This window comes from Pristiophorus japonicus, unplaced genomic scaffold, assembly GCF_044704955.1.
Source record: "Pristiophorus japonicus isolate sPriJap1 unplaced genomic scaffold, sPriJap1.hap1 HAP1_SCAFFOLD_115, whole genome shotgun sequence".
In the NCBI taxonomy this organism is placed as follows: domain Eukaryota; kingdom Metazoa; phylum Chordata; class Chondrichthyes; family Pristiophoridae; genus Pristiophorus; species Pristiophorus japonicus.
In genome coordinates this window covers 704,713-720,409 of record NW_027250810.1, presented here as the reverse complement: position 1 = coordinate 720,409, position 15,697 = coordinate 704,713, and positions in this window count along the sequence as shown.

Here is a 15,697-nt window from a genome sequence, read left to right as displayed (position 1 = left end):
CGGGTCTGCCTTGTCACGTTTTTATTAAAATGGGGACTTCATTAGCATCCTTCCAATCTGTAGGAACTATTTCACAGTGAGCTATTAAACATACACGCCAGGGGCTCGCACAACACAAGTCCCATCGCCCAGAGGACCCTCTCACAGCACATGTCCCATCGTCCAGAGGACCGTCACACAGCACATGTCCCATCTCCTGGAGTGGCTCACACAGCACATGTCCCATCGCCCGGAGGACCCTCACGCAGCACATGTCCCATCTCCCGGAGGACCCTCACACAGCACATGTCCCATCTCCTGGAGGGGCTCACTTCGCAAATGTCCCATCTCCCGGAGGACCCTCACACAGCACATGTCCCATCTCCCGGAAGTCCCTCACACAGCACATGTCCCATCTCGCGGAGGATCCTCACACAGCACATGTCCCATCTCCCGGAGGACCCTCACACAGCACATGTCCCATCTCGCTGAGAACCGTCACACAGCACATGTCCCATCTCCCGGAGGACCCTCACACAGCACATGTCCCATCTCCCGGAGGATCCTCACACAGCACATGTCCCATCTGCCGGAGGACCCTCACACAGCACATGTCCCATTCCCGGAAGACCCTCACACAGCACATGTCCCATCTCCCGGAGGACCCTCACGCAGCACATGTCCCATCTCCCGGAGGACCCTCATACAGCACATGTCCCATCTCCCGGAGGGGCTCACTTCGCAAATGTCCCATCTCCCGGAGGACCCCCACACAGCACATGTCCCATCTCGCGGAGAACCCTCACACAGCACATGTCCCATCTCGCGGAGGACCCTTGGATTGATATCCTCCAGTCCGGCTGCTCTATCTCTTTTTAAGTTCTGAATGTTTTCGAAAACAATATGCTTATATATGTTAATGTTACTGATAAAACTAGTATTATTAAATTCTAATATTTGAGCATGATGTTAAAGGGTGAAGACTGATGCACAGTGCTCACTGATATTCCCACCATACTCAGTGAGTCCTGTGTAACCTGTCCTTGAACACCCTTCAGTGGCTCAATACAGACTTTGATAGTTCTCGGACTCAGCACATAACTGAAAAAGCTCTGCCCATGACGGCCAGTTGTCTGCAATCCTTTTATTCCCAGAGAATTTTTGCTGATCAAATAGCAGCCTTCGTTTTCTTTAGTTGTTCCTTTTATTCACCCTATTTATTTAAGTGTGAAATTTATTTAATTTGTGGAAACTTTTCTGTTTACATCTTTGTACAGAGCCAGTCGCCCACCTCGGCTTTTTCTTACCACATTTCTATCTTTTGATTTTGACTACATTTGTTTACCACATTTTTAAACTAGTTTTTAAAACCTTTCCATTTATATCCAACATTGGTCACATCACCACCGAGGAGGGTTGACCAATTTACCTGTTACAATCCTCTGCCAGTTTGGGAGAAGATTGCACTGAAATGCGGTCCGTGTCGCAGGGTCTCTGTCCCTTTGGTTCTCCCAGCCAATCGGGACGGTATAATGTGATCAGTGTTGCCCAGATGTTCCCCACACGGAGGCCTGATCCCAGGTCAGGCTCACTACTAAACACCAGATCCAATCTCTGGTTTTCCCCAGTGAGTGCATTAACATGTTGTGTCAGGAAACAGTGCTGTATATTGTCACTCAATCTTTCAGCTGCACTGCCCACCGCAGCAGGTAAAGGCCCATGCCCCTGAATGTCAGGCCAATGACAATGATCTTCCCTCAGCTCCATTCTCTCTCTCTCTCCCCCCACACACACTGCCTGAGCTCTTAGGCTGACTGTTCCCAGCACCTTCTCTCTTTATTCTCTCACATTGCTGGGCTCAGGGGCTGTGTGGGCGGGGTCCTGACCTCACTCACGGTGGGCGGGGCCCTGACCTCACACACGGTGGGCGGTCCCTCTCTCAGACAGGAATTGAGAGCGAGTTGGATGTCCACTGTTGTTTCTCCGGACACAGAGAGAGCCCCAGAAAGTGGGAGTGGGAGGGCGAAAGCCCTTGTTAATGAGTGTCATTAAAGCTTGCCAACGCTCCAGGGAAGTTGCTGAGTTGTCTGAGCTGAATATCTTGTCTGTCAGCTCTCTCTCTGCCTGAGGTGTCACTGAGAGAAAGTAAAACACGAGGGACAGACAGACAGGTGGAGACTGGGCGTGTGTGTCCTGGATGGGCATCAGCCAGGAATATAAAGGAATGGGCAGTGATTGTAGATAGCGGAGAAAGCATGCTGGCCTTCATAGCGAGAGGCTTTGAGTATCGGAGCAGGAAGGTCTCACTGCAGTTGTACAGGACCTTGGTGAGACCACACCTGGAGTATTGTGTACAGTTTTGGTCTCCTAATCTGAGGAAGGACATTAATGCTATTGAGGGAGTGCAGCGAAGGTTCACCAGACTGAGTCCGGGGATGGCGGGACTGACAAGAGGAAAGACTGGATCAGCTAGGCTTATACTCACTGGAATTTAGAAGAATGAGAGGCGATCTCATAGAAACATATAAAATTCTGATGGGATTAGACAGGGTAGATACGGGAAGAATGTTCCCGATGTTGGGGAAGTCCAGAACCAGGGGACATAGTCTAAGGATAAGAGGTAAGCCGTTTAGGACCGAGATGAAGAGAAACATCTTCACTCAGAGAGTGGTGAACCTGTGGAATTCACTGCCACAGAAAGTTGTTGAGGCCAGTTCACTAAATATATTCAAAAGGGAGTTAGATGTGGCCCTTAGGGCTAAAGGGATCAAGGTTTATGGAGAGAAGGCAGGAGTGGGGTACTGTGGTTGAATGATCAGCCATGATTTTATTGAATGGCGGTGCAGGCTAGTAGGGCTGAATGGCCTACTCCTGCACCTATTTTCTATGTTTCTATCTTCAATATGGACCTACTCCTGGAAAATGCACGGCCGGTATATGAGGAGTCTCTAACCGTGGAATATTGAATTATTTTTACTTGAATGTTTTGTTTAGACCAGTAAATACAAGGTAGGTTAACATCGCACTCTATTTCACACCGATAATATTGTTCTCATTTTCTGTCCTGATCAGATGTCCTGGTGAATTTAGGAGTGCTTGAGAACCTAACAGGGATTGTAGACTGAGGAACAACACCAGGTGAACCAGCCCGGAATTGTGAGAGCACCAAACAGAGAAAACAATTGATTCAAAGAGCTTTCATACATCGATAGGGGCGAAAGGGAAGAGAGAGTCCCATTGATTCAGATACACACTGGTCCTGGGGATGGACAATGGCAAAAGGTCAGAGAGAGTCCCATTGACTCAGATAAACACTGGTTCTGGGGGACTGGGGAGAAAGGTCAGAGTGAGTCCCATTGACTCAGATACACACTGGTCCTGGGGATAGACTGGGGAGAAATCTCAGAGAGTGTCCCATTGACTCAGATAAACACTGGTCCTGGGGATAGACTGGGGAGAAAGGTCAGAGAGAGTCCCATTGACTCAGATACACACTGGTCCTGGGGATAGACTGGGGAGAAAGGTCAGAGAGTGTCCCATTGACTCAGAAAAACACTGGTCCTGGGGATAGACTGGGGAGAAAGGTCAGAGAGTCTCACATTGACTCAGATAAACACTGGTCCTGGGGGACTGGGGAGAAAGGTCAGAGAGAGTGCCATTGACTCAGATACACACTGGTCCTGGGGATAGACTGGGGAGAAAGGTCAGAGAGTGTCCCATTGACTCAGATAAACACTGTTCCTGGGGATAGACTGGGGAGAAAGGTCAGAGAGAGTCCCATTGACTCAGATACACACTGGTCCTGGGGATAGACTGTGGAGAAATGTCAGAGAGTCCCATTGACTCAGATAAACACTGGTCCTGGGGATAGACTGGGGAGAAAGGTCAGAGAGTGTCCCATTGACTCAGATACACACTGGTCCTGGGGATGGACTGGGGGGAAAGGTCAGAGAGAGTCCCATTGACTCAGATACACACTGGTCCTGGGGGACTGGGGAGAAAGGTCAGAGAGAGTCCCATTGACTCAGATACACACTGGTCATGGGGATAGACTTGGGAGAAAGGTCAGTGAGGGTCCCATTGACACAGATACACACTGGTCCTGGGGATAGACTGGGGAGAAAGGTCAGAGATTGTCCCATTGACTCAGATACAGACTGGTCCTGGGGATAGACTGGGGAGAAAGGTCAGAGAGAGTCCCATTGACTCAGATACTTACTGGTCCTGGGGATCTGGGGAGAAAGGTCAGAGAGAGTCCCATTGACTCAGATACAAACTGGTCCTGGGGATAGACTGGGGAGAAAGGTCAGAGAGAGTCCCATTGACTCAGATAAACACTGGTCCTGGGGATAGACGAGGGAGAAAAGTCAGAGACTGTCCCATTGACTCAGATACACACTGGTCCAGGTGATAGACTGGGGAGAAATGTCAGAGAGAGTCCCATTGACTCAGATAAACACTGGTCCTGGGGATAGACTGGGGAGAAAGGTCAGAGAGTTCCATTGACTCAGATAAACGCTGCTCCTGGGGTTAGACTGGGGAGAAATATCAGAGAGTGTCCCATTGACTCAGATAAATACTGGTACTGGGGATAGACTGGGGAGAAAGGTCAGAGAGAGTCCCATTGACTCAGATACACACTGGTCCTGGGGATAGACTGGGGAGAAAGATCAGAGAGTGTCCCATTGACTCAGATAAACACTGGTCCTGGGGATAGAATGGGGAGAAAGGTCAGAGAGAGCCCCATTGACTCAGATACAAACTGGTCCTGGGGATAGCCTGGGGAGAAAAGACAGAGAGAGTCCCATTGACACAGATACACACTGGTCCTGGGGATAGACTGGGTAGAAAGGTCAGAGATTGTCCCATTGACTCAGATACACACTGGTCCTGGGGATAGACTGTGGAGAAAGGTCAGAGAGTCCCATTGACTCAGATACACACTGGTCCTGGGGATAGACTGGGGAGAAAGGTCAGTGAGAATCCCATTGACTCAGATACACACTGGTCCTGGGTATAGACTGGGGAGAAAGGTCAGAGAGTCCCATTGACTCAGATAAACACTGGTCCTGGGGATAAACTGGGGAGAAAGGTCAGAGAGAGTTCCATTGACTCAGATACGCGCTGCTCCTGGGGTTAGACTGGGGAGAAAGATCAGAGAGAGTCCCTTTGACTCAGATAAAAACTGGTCCTGGGGGACTGGGGAGAAAGGTCAGAGAGAGTCCCATTGACTCAGATACACACTGGTCCTGGGGATAGACTGGGGAGAAAGGTCAGAGAGTGTCCCATTGACTCAGATACACACTGGTCCTGGGGATGGACTGGGGGGAAAGGTCAGAGAGAGTCCCATTGACTCAGATACACACTGGTCCTGGGGGACTGGGGAGAAAGGTCAGAGAGAGTCCCATTGACTCAGATACACACTGGTCATGGGGATAGACTTGGGAGAAAGGTCAGTGAGGGTCCCATTGACACAGATACACACTGGTCCTGGGGATAGACTGGGGAGAAAGGTCAGAGATTGTCCCATTGACTCAGATACAGACTGGTCCTGGGGATAGACTGGGGAGAAAGGTCAGAGAGAGTCCCATTGACTCAGATACTTACTGGTCCTGGGGATCTGGGGAGAAAGGTCAGAGAGAGTCCCATTGACTCAGATACAAACTGGTCCTGGGGATAGACTGGGGAGAAAGGTCAGAGAGAGTCCCATTGACTCAGATAAACACTGGTCCTGGGGATAGACGAGGGAGAAAAGTCAGAGACTGTCCCATTGACTCAGATACACACTGGTCCAGGTGATAGACTGGGGAGAAATGTCAGAGAGAGTCCCATTGACTCAGATAAACACTGGTCCTGGGGATAGACTGGGGAGAAAGGTCAGAGAGTTCCATTGACTCAGATAAACGCTGGTCATGGGGATAGACTGTGGAGAAATGTCAGAGAGTCCCATTGACTCAGATAAACACTGGTCCTGGGGATAGACTGGGGAGAAAGGTCAGAGAGTGTCCCATTGACTCAGATACACACTGGTCCTGGGGATGGACTGGGGGGAAAGGTCAGAGAGAGTCCCATTGACTCAGATACACACTGGTCCTGGGGGACTGGGGAGAAAGGTCAGAGAGAGTCCCATTGACTCAGATACACACTGGTCATGGGGATAGACTTGGGAGAAAGGTCAGTGAGGGTCCCATTGACACAGATACACACTGGTCCTGGGGATAGACTGGGGAGAAAGGTCAGAGATTGTCCCATTGACTCAGATACAGACTGGTCCTGGGGATAGACTGGGGAGAAAGGTCAGAGAGAGTCCCATTGACTCAGATACTTACTGGTCCTGGGGATCTGGGGAGAAAGGTCAGAGAGAGTCCCATTGACTCAGATACAAACTGGTCCTGGGGATAGACTGGGGAGAAAGGTCAGAGAGAGTCCCATTGACTCAGATAAACACTGGTCCTGGGGATAGACGAGGGAGAAAAGTCAGAGACTGTCCCATTGACTCAGATACACACTGGTCCAGGTGATAGACTGGGGAGAAATGTCAGAGAGAGTCCCATTGACTCAGATAAACACTGGTCCTGGGGATAGACTGGGGAGAAAGGTCAGAGAGTTCCATTGACTCAGATAAACGCTGCTCCTGGGGTTAGACTGGGGAGAAATATCAGAGAGTGTCCCATTGACTCAGATAAATACTGGTACTGGGGATAGACTGGGGAGAAAGGTCAGAGAGAGTCCCATTGACTCAGATACACACTGGTCCTGGGGATAGACTGGGGAGAAAGATCAGAGAGTGTCCCATTGACTCAGATAAACACTGGTCCTGGGGATAGAATGGGGAGAAAGGTCAGAGAGAGCCCCATTGACTCAGATACAAACTGGTCCTGGGGATAGCCTGGGGAGAAAAGACAGAGAGAGTCCCATTGACACAGATACACACTGGTCCTGGGGATAGACTGGGTAGAAAGGTCAGAGATTGTCCCATTGACTCAGATACACACTGGTCCTGGGGATAGACTGTGGAGAAAGGTCAGAGAGTCCCATTGACTCAGATACACACTGGTCCTGGGGATAGACTGGGGAGAAAGGTCAGTGAGAATCCCATTGACTCAGATACACACTGGTCCTGGGTATAGACTGGGGAGAAAGGTCAGAGAGTCCCATTGACTCAGATAAACACTGGTCCTGGGGATAAACTGGGGAGAAAGGTCAGAGAGAGTTCCATTGACTCAGATACGCGCTGCTCCTGGGGTTAGACTGGGGAGAAAGATCAGAGAGAGTCCCTTTGACTCAGATAAAAACTGGTCCTGGGGGACTGGGGAGAAAGGTCAGAGAGAGTCCCATTGACTCAGATACACACTGGTCCTGGGGATAGACTGGGGAGAAAGGTCAGAGAGAGTCCCATTGACTCAGATACACACTGGTCCTGGGGATAGACTGGGGAGAAAGGTCAGAGAGAGGCCCATTGACTCAGATACACACTGGTCCTGGGGATAGACTGGGGAGAAATCTCAGAGAGTGTCCCATTGACTCAGATAAACACTGGTCCTGGGGATAGACTGGGGAGAAAGGTCAGAGAGAGTCCCATTGACTCAGATACACACTGGTCCTGGGGATAGACTGGGGAGAAAGGTCAGAGAGTGTCCCATTGACTCAGAAAAACACTGGTCCTGGGGATAGACTGGGGAGAAAGGTCAGAGAGTCTCACATTGACTCAGATAAACACTGGTCCTGGGGGACTGGGGAGAAAGGTCAGAGAGAGTGCCATTGACTCAGATACACACTGGTCCTGGGGATAGACTGGGGAGAAAGGTCAGAGAGTGTCCCATTGACTCAGATAAACACTGTTCCTGTGGATAGTCTGGGGAGAAAGGTCAGAGAGAGTCCCATTGACTCAGATACACACTGGTCCTGGGGATAGACTGTGGAGAAATGTCAGAGAGTCCCATTGACTCAGATAAACACTGGTCCTGGGGATAGACTGGGGAGAAAGGTCAGAGAGTGTCCCATTGACTCAGATACACACTAGTCCTGGGGATGGACTGGGGGGAAAGGTCAGAGAGAGTCCCATTGACTCAGATACACACTGGTCCTGGGGGACTGGGGAGAAAGGTCAGAGAGAGTCCCATTGACTCAGATACACACTGGTCATGGGGATAGACTTGGGAGAAAGGTCAGTGAGGGTCCCATTGACACAGATACACACTGGTCCTGGGGATAGACTGGGGAGAAAGGTCAGAGATTGTCCCATTGACTCAGATACAGACTGGTCCTGGGGATAGACTGGGGAGAAAGGTCAGAGAGAGTCCCATTGACTCAGATACTTACTGGTCCTGGGGATCTGGGGAGAAAGGTCAGAGAGAGTCCCATTGACTCAGATACAAACTGGTCCTGGGGATAGACTGGGGAGAAAGGTCAGAGAGAGTCCCATTGACTCAGATAAACACTGGTCCTGGGGATAGACGAGGGAGAAAAGTCAGAGACTGTCCCATTGACTCAGATACACACTGGTCCAGGTGATAGACTGGGGAGAAAGGTCAGAGAGTGTCCCATTGACTCAGATACACACTGGTCCTGGGGATAGACTAGGGAGAAATGTCAGAGAGAGTCCCATTGACTCAGATAAACACTGGTCCTGGGGATAGACTGGGGAGAAAGGTCAGAGAGTTCCATTGACTCAGATAAACGCTGCTCCTGGGGTTAGACTGGGGAGAAATATCAGAGAGTGTCCCATTGACTCAGATAAATACTGGTACTGGGGATAGACTGGGGAGAAAGGTCAGAGAGAGTCCCATTGACTCAGATACACACTGGTCCTGGGGATAGACTGGGGAGAAAGATCAGAGAGTGTCCCATTGACTCAGATAAACACTGGTCCTGGGGATAGAATGGGGAGAAAGGTCAGAGAGAGCCCCATTGACTCAGATACAAACTGGTCCTGGGGATAGCCTGGGGAGAAAAGACAGAGAGAGTCCCATTGACACAGATACACACTGGTCCTGGGGATAGACTGGGTAGAAAGGTCAGAGATTGTCCCATTGACTCAGATACACACTGGTCCTGGGGATAGACTGTGGAGAAAGGTCAGAGAGTCCCATTGACTCAGATACACACTGGTCCTGGGGATAGACTGGGGAGAAAGGTCAGTGAGAATCCCATTGACTCAGATACACACTGGTCCTGGGTATAGACTGGGGAGAAAGGTCAGAGAGTCCCATTGACTCAGATAAACACTGGTCCTGGGGATAAACTGGGGAGAAAGGTCAGAGAGAGTTCCATTGACTCAGATACGCGCTGCTCCTGGGGTTAGACTGGGGAGAAAGATCAGAGAGAGTCCCTTTGACTCAGATAAAAACTGGTCCTGGGGGACTGGGGAGAAAGGTCAGAGAGAGTCCCATTGACTCAGATACACACTGGTCCTGGGGATAGACTGGGGAGAAAGGTCAGAGAGAGTCCCATTGACTCAGATACACACTGGTCCTGGGGATAGACTGGGGAGAAAGGTCAGAGAGAGGCCCATTGACTCAGATACACACTGGTCCTGGGGAGAGACTGGGGAGAAACGTCAGAGAGAGTCCCATTGACTCAGATACAAACTGGTCCTGGGGATAAACTGGGGAGAAAGTTCAGAGAGTGTCCCATTGACTCAGACACACACTGGTCCTGGGGATAGACTGGGGAGAAAGGTCAGAGAGAGTCCCATTGACTCAGATACATACTGGTCCTGGGGATCTGGGGAGAAAGGTCAGAGAGAGTCCCATTGATTCAGATACAAACTGGTCCTGGGGATAGACTGGGGAGAAAGGTCAGAGAGAGTCCCATTGACTCAGGTACACACTGGTCCTGGGGGACTGTGGAGAAAGGTCAGAGAGAGTCCCATTGACTCAGATACACACTGGTCCTGGGGATAGACTGGGGAGAAAGGTCAGTGAGGGTCCCATTGACTCAGATACACATTGGTCCTGGGGATAGACTGGGGAGAAAGGTCAGAGAGAGTCCCATTGACTCAGATACACACTGGTCCTGGGGATAGACTAGGGAGAAAAGTCAGAGACTGTCCCATTGACTCAGATACACACTGGTCCTGGGGATAGACTGGGGAGAAAAGTCAGAGAGAGTCCCATTGACACAGATACACACTGGTCCTGGGGATAGACTGGGGAGAAAGGTCAGAGATTGTCCCATTGACTCAGATACACACTGGTCCTGGGGATAGACTGTGGAGAAAGGTCAGAGAGTCCCATTGACTCAGATACACACTGGTCCTGGGGATAGACTGGGGAGAAAGGTCAGTGAGAATCCCATTGACTCAGATACACACTGGTCCTGGGGATAGACTGGGGAGAAAGGTCAGAGAGTCCCATTGACTCAGATAAACACTGGTCCTGGGGATAAACTGGGGAGAAAGGTCAGAGAGAGTTCCATTGACTCAGATACGCGCTGCTCCTGGGGTTAGACTGGGGAGAAAGATCAGAGAGAGTCCCATTGACTCAGATAAAAACTGGTCCTGGGGGACTGGGGAGAAAGGTCAGAGAGAGTCCCATTGACTCAGATACACACTGGTCCTGGGGATAGACTGGGGATAAAGGTCAGAGAGAGTCCCATTGACTCAGATACACACTGGTCCTGGGGATAGACTGGGGAGAAAGGTCAGAGAGTGTCCCATTGACTCAGATACAGACTGGTCCTGGGGATAGACTGGGGAGAAAGGTCAGAGAGAGTCCCATTGACTCAGATACTTACTGGTCCTGGGGATCTGGGGAGAAAGGTCAGAGAGAGTCCCATTGACTCAGATACAAACTGGTCTTGGGGATAGACTGGGGAGAAAGGTCAGAGAGAGTCCCATTGACTCAGATAAACACTGGTCCTGGGGATAGACGAGGGAGAAAAGTCAGAGACTGTCCCATTGACTCAGATACACACTGGTCCAGGTGATAGACTGGGGAGAAAGGTCAGAGAGTGTCCCATTGACTCAGATACACACTGGTCCTGGGGATAGACTAGGGAGAAATGTCAGAGAGAGTCCCATTGACTCAGATACACACTGGTCCTGGGGATAGACTGGGGAGAAAGGTCAGAGAGTGTCCCATTGACTCAGAAAAACACTGGTCCTGGGGATAGACTGGGGAGAAAGGTCAGAGAGTCTCACATTGACTCAGATAAACACTGGTCCTGGGGGACTGGGGAGAAAGGTCAGAGAGAGTGCCATTGACTCAGATACACACTGGTCCTGGGGATAGACTGGGGAGAAAGGTCAGAGAGTGTCCCATTGACTCAGATAAACACTGTTCCTGGGGATAGACTGGGGAGAAAGGTCAGAGAGAGTCCCATTGACTCAGATACACACTGGTCCTGGGGATAGACTGTGGAGAAATGTCAGAGAGTCCCATTGACTCAGATAAACACTGGTCCTGGGGATAGACTGGGGAGAAAGGTCAGAGAGTGTCCCATTGACTCAGATACACACTGGTCCTGGGGATGGACTGGGGGGAAAGGTCAGAGAGAGTCCCATTGACTCAGATACACACTGGTCCTGGGGGACTGGGGAGAAAGGTCAGAGAGAGTCCCATTGACTCAGATACACACTGGTCCTGGGGATAGACTGGGGAGAAAGGTCAGTGAGAATCCCATTGACTCAGATACACACTGGTCCTGGGTATAGACTGGGGAGAAAGGTCAGAGAGTCCCATTGACTCAGATAAACACTGGTCCTGGGGATAAACTGGGGAGAAAGGTCAGAGAGAGTTCCATTGACTCAGATACGCGCTGCTCCTGGGGTTAGACTGGGGAGAAAGATCAGAGAGAGTCCCTTTGACTCAGATAAAAACTGGTCCTGGGGGACTGGGGAGAAAGGTCAGAGAGAGTCCCATTGACTCAGATACACACTGGTCCTGGGGATAGACTGGGGAGAAAGGTCAGAGAGAGTCCCATTGACTCAGATACACACTGGTCCTGGGGATAGACTGGGGAGAAAGGTCAGAGAGAGGCCCATTGACTCAGATACACACTGGTCCTGGGGAGAGACTGGGGAGAAACGTCAGAGAGAGTCCCATTGACTCAGATACAAACTGGTCCTGGGGATAAACTGGGGAGAAAGGTCAGAGAGTGTCCCATTGACTCAGATACACACTGGTCCTGGGGATAGACTGGGGAGAAAGGTCAGAGAGAGTCCCATTGACTCAGATACATACTGGTCCTGGGGATCTGGGGAGAAAGGTCAGAGAGAGTCCCATTGATTCAGATACAAACTGGTCCTGGGGATAGACTGGGGAGAAAGGTCAGAGAGAGTCCCATTGACTCAGATACACACTGGTCCTGGGGGACTGTGGAGAAAGGTCAGAGAGAGTCCCATTGACTCAGATACACACTGGTCCTGGGGATAGACTGGGGAGAAAGGTCAGTGAGGGTCCCATTGACTCAGATACACATTGGTCCTGGGGATAGACTGGGGAGAAAGGTCAGAGAGAGTCCCATTGACTCAGATACACACTGGTCCTGGGGATAGACTAGGGAGAAAAGTCAGAGACTGTCCCATTGACTCAGATACACACTGGTCCTGGGGATAGACTGGGGAGAAAAGTCAGAGAGAGTCCCATTGACACAGATACACACTGGTCCTGGGGATAGACTGGGGAGAAAGGTCAGAGATTGTCCCATTGACTCAGATACACACTGGTCCTGGGGATAGACTGTGGAGAAAGGTCAGAGAGTCCCATTGACTCAGATACACACTGGTCCTGGGGATAGACTGGGGAGAAAGGTCAGTGAGAATCCCATTGACTCAGATACACACTGGTCCTGGGGATAGACTGGGGAGAAAGGTCAGAGAGTCCCATTGACTCAGATAAACACTGGTCCTGGGGATAAACTGGGGAGAAAGGTCAGAGAGAGTTCCATTGACTCAGATACGCGCTGCTCCTGGGGTTAGACTGGGGAGAAAGATCAGAGAGAGTCCCATTGACTCAGATAAAAACTGGTCCTGGGGGACTGGGGAGAAAGGTCAGAGAGAGTCCCATTGACTCAGATACACACTGGTCCTGGGGATAGACTGGGGATAAAGGTCAGAGAGAGTCCCATTGACTCAGATACACACTGGTCCTGGGGATAGACTGGGGAGAAAGGTCAGAGAGTGTCCCATTGACTCAGATACAGACTGGTCCTGGGGATAGACTGGGGATAAAGGTCAGAGAGAGTCCCATTGACTCAGATACTTACTGGTCCTGGGGATCTGGGGAGAAAGGTCAGAGAGAGTCCCATTGACTCAGATACAAACTGGTCCTGGGGATAGACTGGGGAGAAAGGTCAGAGAGAGTCCCATTGACTCAGATAAACACTGGTCCTGGGGATAGACGAGGGAGAAAAGTCAGAGACTGTCCCATTGACTCAGATACACACTGGTCCAGGTGATAGACTGGGGAGAAAGGTCAGAGAGTGTCCCATTGACTCAGATACACACTGGTCCTGGGGATAGACTAGGGAGAAATGTCAGAGAGAGTCCCATTGACTCAGATAAACACTGGTCCTGGGGATAGACTGGGGAGAAAGGTCAGAGAGTTCCATTGACTCAGATAAACGCTGCTCCTGGGGTTAGACTGGGGAGAAATATCAGAGAGTGTCCCATTGACTCAGATAAATACTGGTACTGGGGATAGACTGGGGAGAAAGGTCGGAGAGAGTCCCATTGACTCAGATACACACTGGTCCTGGGGATAGACTGGGGAGAAAGATCAGAGAGTGTCCCATTGACTCAGATAAACACTGGTCCTGGGGATAGAATGGGGAGAAAGGTCAGAGAGAGCCCCATTGACTCAGATACAAACTGGTCCTGGGGATAGACTGGGGAGAAAAGACAGAGAGAGTCCCATTGACACAGATACACACTGGTCCTGGGGATAGACTGGGGAGAAAGGTCAGAGATTGTCCCATTGACTCAGATACACACTGGTCCTGGGGATAGACTGTGGAGAAAGGTCAGAGAGTCCCATTGACTCAGATACACACTGGTCCTGGGGATAGACTGGGGAGAAAGGTCAGTGAGAATCCCATTGACTCAGATACACACTGGTCCTGGGTATAGACTGGGGAGAAAGGTCAGAGAGTCCCATTGACTCAGATAAACACTGGTCCTGGGGATAAACTGGGGAGAAAGGTCAGAGAGAGTTCCATTGACTCAGATACGCGCTGCTCCTGGGGTTAGACTGGGGAGAAAGATCAGAGAGAGTCCCTTTGACTCAGATAAAAACTGGTCCTGGGGGACTGGGGAGAAAGGTCAGAGAGAGTCCCATTGACTCAGATACACACTGGTCCTGGGGATAGACTGGGGAGAAAGGTCAGAGAGAGTCCCATTGACTCAGATACACACTGGTCCTGGGGATAGACTGGGGAGAAAGGTCAGAGAGAGGCCCATTGACTCAGATACACACTGGTCCTGGGGAGAGACTGGGGAGAAACGTGAGAGAGAGTCCCATTGACTCAGATACACACTGGTCCTGGGGGACTGTGGAGAAAGGTCAGAGAGAGTCCCATTGACTCAGATACACACTGGTCCTGGGGATAGACTGGGGAGAAAGGTCAGTGAGGGTCCCATTGACTCAGATACACATTGCTCCTGGGGATAGACTGGGGAGAAAGGTCAGAGAGAGTCCCATTGACTCAGATACACACTGGTCCTGGGGATAGACTAGGGAGAAAAGTCAGAGACTGTCCCATTGACTCAGATACACACTGGTCCTGGGGATAGACTGGGGAGAAAAGTCAGAGAGAGTCCCATTGACACAGATACACACTGGTCCTGGGGATAGACTGGGGAGAAAGGTCAGAGATTGTCCCATTGACTCAGATACACACTGGTCCTGGGGATAGACTGTGGAGAAAGGTCAGAGAGTCCCATTGACTCAGATACACACTGGTCCTGGGGATAGACTGGGGAGAAAGGTCAGTGAGAATCCCATTGACTCAGATACACACTGGTCCTGGGGATAGACTGGGGAGAAAGGTCAGAGAGTCCCATTGACTCAGATAAACACTGGTCCTGGGGATAAACTGGGGAGAAAGGTCAGAGAGAGTTCCATTGACTCAGATACGCGCTGCTCCTGGGGTTAGACTGGGGAGAAAGATCAGAGAGAGTCCCATTGACTCAGATAAAAACTGGTCCTGGGGGACTGGGGAGAAAGGTCAGAGAGAGTCCCATTGACTCAGATACTTACTGGTCCTGGGGATCTGGGGAGAAAGGTCAGAGAGAGTCCCATTGACTCAGATACAAACTGGTCCTGGGGATAGACTGGGGAGAAAGGTCAGAGAGAGTCCCATTGACTCAGATAAACACTGGTCCTGGGGATAGACGAGGGAGAAAAGTCAGAGACTGTCCCATTGACTCAGATACACACTGGTCCAGGTGATAGACTGGGGAGAAAGGTCAGAGAGTGTCCCATTGACTCAGATACATACTGGTCCTGGGGATAGACTAGGGAGAAATGTCAGAGAGAGTCCCATTGACTCAGATAAACACTGGTCCTGGGGATAGACTGGGGAGAAAGGTCAGAGAGTTCCATTGACTCAGATAAACGCTGCTCCTGGGGTTAGACTGGGGAGAAATATCAGAGAGTGTCCCATTGACTCAGATAAATACTGGTACTGGGGATAGACTGGGGAGAAAGGTCAGAGAGAGTCCCATTGACTCAGATACACACTGGTCCTGGGGATAGACTGGGGAGAAAGATCAGAG